This window comes from Coregonus lavaretus, assembly GCF_964263955.1.
Source record: "Coregonus lavaretus genome assembly, chromosome: 7".
Taxonomy (NCBI): Eukaryota; Metazoa; Chordata; class Actinopteri; order Salmoniformes; family Salmonidae; genus Coregonus; species Coregonus lavaretus.
The window spans coordinates 63750348-63758992 of NC_139994.1; positions in this window are offsets into that span (position 1 = coordinate 63750348).

Genomic DNA, 8645 nt, shown 5'->3' on the forward strand with positions numbered 1-8645 from the left:
GCTAAATTACTAAAATGTAAATGTAAAATGTAAGTATGACAATGGAACATTTAGAACGAACGACTGGGTTACGTCCATAGATACAGAACAAAAAGACTGAACGACTGGGTTGCGTCTCTGGCAACCAAACTGATAGAGCGAACGACCAGCCGGCTTAGGTAGCCAACCCTAGATTTGTGTTGGGACTATGTCTTGTGGAAGGATGAAACAGTATGAATACATTCATCAAAATAATATTTTAATTGGAATACGTCAATCGTTATTTGAATATGTTAATAATCCGTTGTATAAATGTGATAATGCCCTCAAAGCCGGTGTTTGGAGGATATATTGGCAAGGTTTGCCAGCCCTCGACTTCGTCTCTGGCCTTAACAACACCCGTGCAAATATATCCTCCAAACACCGGCTTCTATGGCATTATCACTTAAGTAATACCCTAAACGGAAACACTAGAGGGGATGGATAAACCTTTGCACAGTCTCAGGCAGTCTCCGGCCCTCAACCCAGCTCTTAATTAAGCAATAAAGCACAAGGGGGTTTGGTGCGTGGTATATTGGCCATATACCACAAACTATCGAGCTGCCTTATTACTATTATAAACTGGTTACCAACGTAATTAGAGCAGTAAAAATAAATGTTTTTTCATACCTGTGGTATGCGTAATATACCACGGCTGTCAGCCAATCAGCATTCAGGGCTCGAACAACCCAGTTTATAATTCCATATATAACCTCACACAATGATTGAGTAACATCCAGAATGCGTGTCAGAGAAAAATAAGTGGGCAAACCTATGTCCAAACCAAACTCTCTTAAAAACCTAGTACTGCATGCCAGGCGAAAAACCACAGACCCGCATTGCTAATGTGTTGACAAGCTGCGTTGCTTTGCATGTGAAAAAAGGAAATAATACGTAAGACAAAGATGTAATAGCCGGGCCTCTTCTGATTCCATATGTCTGCAACACTGGATGGGTGTCCCTGGTCCCGTGTCGGGGGTGTGTGAGACAGGGCGAGGTGAATGTGGGGCGTACCCCTTTGGGTGTCTCCGAATGGGTCAGGGGCGTTAACACTTGAGCTCTGCCCAGCCATGCTGAACCCCCTAACCCTCATCTCCTCACAGTCATGTAGGGCCATCTTGTATTGAGCAGCAGAGTAATGGAGTGAGGAGCATTAGGGTCAATGTGTCTAATACAGGGCTAATGGCTGCCAGCTAGGCCCAGCCCACTTCCACACATCACCAGGACTGTTTTGGAGATACTGTTAAAATACAATGGCATGGGTGTCACCAAGAAGGGAATTACTCTGCCATTCTCAATGCTACTAATTGAATAATGTGGATATTCAGCACCTACTATTGCAGTGAAAGATAATTGAGTGTCACCTTTAGAGTTTTTTTGTGAAATGCTCTCTCAGATAAAAATTTCTCAGCCCAGGTTAGTGCTATATAGTTTAGTTACAATCATCTGAAAGTGTTGCTGAATAATAATTCAGTAATTGGTAAGTCCTTTGTCGAATCTAAATATAACAATAGTATATATGTAATGTATACACTACTGTGTAAATGTATGAGTGTAGATTGTGTGTGTGTGTGTGTGTTTGTGTGTGTGTGTGTGTGTGTGTGTGTGTGTGTGTGTGTGTGTGTGTGTGTGTGTGTGTGTGTGTGTGTGTTTGTGTGTGTTTGTGTTGTGTGTGTGTGTGTGTGTGTGTGTGTGTTTGTGTGTGTGTGTGTGTGTGTGTGTGTGTTTGTGTGTGTGTGTGTGTTTGTGTGTGTGTGTGTGTTTGTGTGTGTGTGTGTGTGTGTGTGTGTGTGTGTGTGTGCATCACAATCATTTCCCCAGGTAAAGGGTCCTCAGCAGAGACAAACACCTTGACAGCCAATGTCACTCACCAACCGGTAAGCACTGAGGAAACCATTGTGACAGAACATCTCATTGACCTCCCAGCGCTGACCCAACAACAGTTGGTGGTCATTTAACTTGTCAACGGGACTAAGTGGATGCTACTGTGTGACACTCGAACGACAAGGACATTTAAAGAGGATCATTGATGAGAAAGTAACCTTTCACGTGTTGAAAGAGGAGGTCATTTGAGTGGCGTCTCTGAACAATAATTATCCAAACCTTGGTTGGAGCATTTTAAATGTTGTTTCATCTTACTGAGAATTTTATTAATACTTCCATTTTCTTTGAGTGGTTGAGATTTGACAGAAATCTATAGTAAGTATTTTTCAAACATAAATCAAATGTTTCTCTGAAAAGGGCCCGTATTTAACAAGCGTCTCAGTGTAAGAATTCTATGGGGTGCTGTTTTTTTTGAAACCCATAAAGTTGCATCTGATGAGGCACATTCTAACTGAATAATACAATATTTCAGGGGTTTCCGTGATTGTTTAGTTAGAGTATATATTCTAAGATGGATTGGACAAGAAACGGCTGTAACAGAAATAGTCTGACAAGGCCTTTATAAAACAGATACAAGTCCTCAATGCCCCAAAAGTCAATTTGCCTCAAGTAGTTAAATTACAATTAGCTGTCTTACACATCTGGCCTTGGTCAGAGGTCAGAGGTCAGAGGTCAGAGGTCAGAGATTGTGATATCTAACTGAGAGAGCTGCTAGAGTATGTCTCTATTTACAACCAGAGATAGGAGGAGAGCTTTGGCTTGGGGATAGGGGGACGGATGCTCATCATGACAGATGATATGTAGTATATCATGACAGATGATATGTATTATATCATGACAGATGATATGTATTATATCATGACAGATGATATGTATTATATCATGACAGATGATATGTAGTATATCATGACAGATGATATGTATTATATCATGACAGATGATATGTAGTATATCATGACAGATGATATGTATTATATCATGACAGATGATATGTATTATATCATGACAGAGTTCATGACAGAGTTCAATGTGTCAAATCGGAGGGCCTGTTGTCTGGACCTATGGCAGTCTCTATGGGGGTGCCACAGGGTTCAATTCTTGGGCCGACTCTTTTCTCTGTGTATATCAATGACGTTGCTCTTGCTGCTGGTGACTCTCAGATCCACCTCTACGCAGACGACACCATTTTGTATACATCTGGCCCTTCATTGGACACTGTGTTAACAAACCTCCAAACGAGCTTCAATGCCATACAACACTCCTTCAGTAGCCTCCAACTGCTCTTAAACACTAGTAAAACTAAATGCATGCTCTTCAACCGAACGCTGCTTGCACCCGCCCACCCGACTAGAATCACTACTCTCGACGGGTCTGACCTAGAGTATGTGGACAACTACAAATATCTAGGTGTCTGGTTAGACTGTAAACTCTCCTTCCATCACTCACATTAAGAATCTCCAATCCAAAGTTAAATCTAGAATCGGTTTCCTATTTCGCAACAAAGCCTCCTTCACTCATGCTGCCAAACATGCCCTCGTAAAACTGACTATCCTACCGATCCTTGACTTCGGCGATGTCATTTACAAAATAGCCTCCAACACTCTACTCAGCAAATTGGATGTAGTCTATCACAGTGCCATCCGTTTTGTCTCCAAAGCCCCATATACTACCCACCATTGTGACCTGTACGCTCTTGTTGGCTGGCCCTCACTACATATTGTCGCCAAACCCACTGGCTCCAGGCCATCTATAAATCACTGCTAGGCAAATCCCCGCCTTATCTTAGCTCATTGGTCACCATAGCAACACCCACCCGTAGTATGCGCTCCAGCAGGTATATCTCACTGGTCATCCCCAAAGCCAACACCTCCTTTGGCCGCCATTCCTTCCAGTTCTCTGCTGCCAATGACTGGAACAAATTGCAAAAATCTCTGAAGCTGGAGACACTTATCTCCCTCACTAACTTTAAGCATCAGTTGTCAGAGCACCTTACCGATCACTGCACCTGTACACAGCCCATCTGAAATTAGCCCACCCAACTACCTCATCCCTATATTGTTATTTATTTTGCTCATTTGTACCCCAGTATCTCTATTTGCACATCATCTCTTGCACATCTATCGTTCCAGTGTTAATACTAATTGTAATTATTTTGTACTATAGCCTATTTATTGCCTTACCTCCATAACTTGCTACATTTGCACACACTGTATATATATTTATTTCTGTTGTATTTTTGACTTTGTTTTGTTTTACCCCATATGTAACTCTGTGTTGTTGTTTTTATCGCACTGCTTTGCTTTATCTTGGCCAGGTCGCAGTTGTAAATGATAACCTGTTCTCAACTGGTTTACCTGGTTAAATAAAGGTGAAATAAATAAAATAAAATAAATTTAAAAAATGATATGTATTATATCTCAACTATACTCACCCTATACTCACCCTATACTCACCCTATACTCACCCTATACTCACCCTATACTCACCCTATACTCACCCTATACTCAACTCTATACTCACCCTATACTCACCCTATACTCACCCTATACTCAACTCTATACTCACCCTATACTCACCCTATACTCACTCTATACTCACCCTATACTCACCCTATACTCAACTCTATACTCACCCTATACTCACCCTATACTCACCCTATACTCACCCTATACTCACCCTATACTCACCCTATACTCACCCTATACTCACCCTATACTCAACTCTATACTCACCCTATACTCACCCTATACTCACCCTATACTCACCCTATACTCACCCTATACTCACCCTATACTCACCCTATACTCAACTATATACTCACCCTATACTCCCCTATACTCAACTCTATACTCACCCTATACTCACCCTATACTCACCCTATACTCACCCTGTACTCACCCTATACTCACCCTATACTCACCCTATACTCACCCTATACTCACCCTATACTCACCCTATACTCAACTCTATACTCACCATATACTCACCCTATACTCACCCTATACTCACCCTATACTCACCCTATACTCAACTCTATACTCACCCTATACTCACCCTATACTCACCCTATACTCACCCTATACTCACCCTATACTCACCCTATACTCACCCTATACTCAACTCTATACTCACCCTATACTCACCCTATACTCACCCTATACTCAACTCTATACTCACCCTATACTCACCCTATACTCACCCTATACTCATCCTATACTCACCCTATACTCACCCTATACTCAACTCTACACTCACCCTATATTCACCCTATACTCACCCTATACTCACACTATACTCAACTCTATACTCACCCTATACTCACCCTATACTCACCCTATACTCAACTCTATACTCACCCTATACTCACCCTATACTCACCCTATACTCACCCTATACTCACCATATACTCACCCTATACTTACCCTATACTCACCCTATACTCACCATATACTCACCCTATACTCACCCTATACTCAACTCTATACTCACCCTATACTCACCCTATACTCAACTCTATACTCACCCTATACTCACCCTATACTCACCCTATACTCACCCTATACTCACCCTATACTCAACTCTATACTCACCCTATACTCACCCTATACTCACCCTATACTCAACTCTATACTCACCCTATACTCACTCTATACTCACCCTATACTCACCCTATACTCAACTCTATACTCAACTCTATACTCACTCTATACTCACCCTATACTTGATAATGTGCTTTATTGTTTATTGACGTCAGGACAATCTGGAATGATCTGAAACATTTCTAGATTGCAACAACCATGTAAAAAGAGCAGGAGACCGTTAAGGACAAGGAAAGGTGGAGGAGGAGGAGTGAGAAGAGAGAAGGTAAAGGTAGCAGAGGGGTGCTATCAGATGGGCTCCAAGGAGAGGTGTGGCACATCTATGTCTGGGTGTTATGGGAAAATACTTTACTCTTTCAGTTGCAGACGATAACAGCTTAAAATAGTTAAACACTGGTGTGAGCGACAGGGTACTGTATCTGCTAACATATCAGACATCAGTTGCTACAGAGATTAGGAGTAACACAACTGTCTCTATAGTGCCGTGGATCTTTTTTTTTTTTTGTAGTAGCCATCGTGCTGGTTGAGATACACTAACTTGTGTTGTTTATAATGTATGCAGCGCATCACTACATGAATGAGAAGGGGTCGTAACATTTTTACAACCCCTACTGAGACTAATTAGACTGAGAATGTGTCATTAGGAAAAGTCATTTGGTGACTCTTGAACTGTATTGTTGCTGTGTAACTGAAGTAGGCCATAAAGAAGTTATGCAGCCTGGCATTGGTTCCCAAACAAAGAATTACTTAATAAATTGCTCTTGGTCTCCGAAAATGTTTTGTTGTCCACCATTTTGTTTACTTGAAAATACCAGTTTGCTAACATTTGCCCGACTTTCATTCATTGTCATTATCAGACCAGGAAATGAAAGGTAATCTCAAACATGTCTCTCTCACAACGGTAGCAAGTGAACCATGGCAAATCTGTTACAGTATGAATGACAGGAAATAGTTTTTGTGTGTGTTTAAAATAAAAAAACTTTGTCATAAGGGCTAGCCGCTCCTTGTTGTACGTTTCCTTAGTAATATTTGACCTGGCTCAGGTGTATGTATGGTTAACTAGAGGTGCCCAAAAGTCTGAGGGAAAATGCTGCCATGGAAGTCATGCTTTTCTTGATGTAATGCAAAACATTCATTTGGCCACACTTGATGTAATTGTGAAAACATTCGCAACCTTTTTGGTGTTGCAACAGAGTATATATGGGCCCATGCAGGCTGAGCAACCACTCTTACGTGACCCACATGGTTTTCACTCAGCGGTTGGCTGTTAAAACCCAAATGAAATTAAATGTTGAATCCTTTAAATATGTAACCTGATAATTAGCTTGTTGATTGGCTTGTAATTAGTTTCCGGGTTTAGGGTTGAGCCTGGTTAAAGTTTAGCCTACTGTACTTCAACAGTAGGACATAAAGGACGCACCGATGGTAAGAGTTTTAGTCAAACACTTTGGCTGGAATTCCATCATGACAGATTAAAGGACGCACCGATGGTAAGAGTTTTAGTCAAACACTTTGGCTGGAATTCCATCATGACAGATTAAAGGACACACCGATGGTGTCACGATCATCGTATACAGAGGACCAAGGCGCAGCGTTATTTGCTTACATGCTTTATTATTGAAACACGAACAAAATAACAAAAACGATACGTGACGTCCAAAGGTGCAAACACAAACCTACAACAGGAACAAGATCCCACAAACACTGTGGGAAAACTGGCTGCTTAAGTATGGTTCCAAATCAGAGACAACAAGCAACAGCTGATACACGTTGCCTCTGATTGAGAACCACACTGGCCAACATAGAAATACCAAACTAGAACGAAAACAAATGAAAACTCACACCCTGGCTCAACATACTAGAGTCCCCAGAGCCAGGGCGTGACAGTACACCCCCCCCCCCCCCCCCCCCAAAGGCGCGGACTCCGACCGCGCCAACCAAACACCACAGGGGAGGGACCGGGTGGGCACTCCGCTTTGGCGGCGGATCCGGCTCCGGGAATGATCCCCACTCCCTCTCTAACCCCCCAAAGTACCCCTGGTCTGGTCTGGCCCTGCTGACCGGAGCTGGACTGCACACTGGTGGAGCGGATTGCTCTAGCTCCGGCGTGAAGCAGCTGACCCATGCCGAACCAGGCACCGGTGGAACAGGCACGGGCTGTGCCGGACTGACGACGCACACCACTGGCTTGGTGTGGGGAGCAGGAACGGGCCGAGCCGGGCTGACGAAACGCACCCCTGACTTGGTGCGGGGAGCAGGAGCGGGCCGGACTGGGCTGACGAAGCGCACCACTGACTTGGTGCGGGGAGCAGGAATGGGCCGGACCGGGCTGACGAAGCGCACCACTGACTTGGTGCGGGGAGCAGGAACGGGCCGGACCGGGCTGACGAAGCGCACCCCTGACTTGGTGCGGGGAGCAGGAGCGGGCCGGACCGGGCTGACGAAGCGCACCACTGACTTGGTGCGGGGAGCAGGAACGGGAGCCGGACCGGGCTGACGAAGCGCACCACTGACTTGGTGCGGGGAGCAGGAACGGGCCGGACCGGGCTGACGAAGCGCACCTCTGACTTGGTGCGGGGAGCAGGAGCGGGCCGGACCGGGCTGACGAAGCGCACCACTGACTTGGTGCGGGGAGCAGGAGCGGGCCGGACCGGGCTGACGAAGCGCACCACTGACTTGGTGCGGGGAGCAGGAACGGGCCGAACCGGGCTGACGAAGCGCACCACTGACTTGGTGCGGGGAGCAGGAACGGGCCGGACCGGGCTGGCGAAGCGCACCACAGGCTCGATGCGGGGAGCAGGAACAGGCCGGACCGGGCTGGCGACGCGCACCACAGGCTCGGTGCAAGGGACAGGAACAGGCCGGACCGTACTGGGGACACACACCACTGGCCCTACGCGGGGATCAGGAACGGGCCGGACCGGACTGGTAACACACCCCAGTACCTCTCGCCGTGCCTCTACACTTTCCTTCCCCTTTGTGACCAGTGGCCCCCGTAACCTGGCGGCCTCCTCTGCCAACCCGCTGGACCGCTCTATCGCGGCCTCCTGCTGCCCCGTCGTCCACGGCGTGAGCCCCCCCCTAAAAAATTCTGGGTGTCTCTCCTCCCCGTGGACCAGGCCTCCCTATCTCTCGCCAGACTCT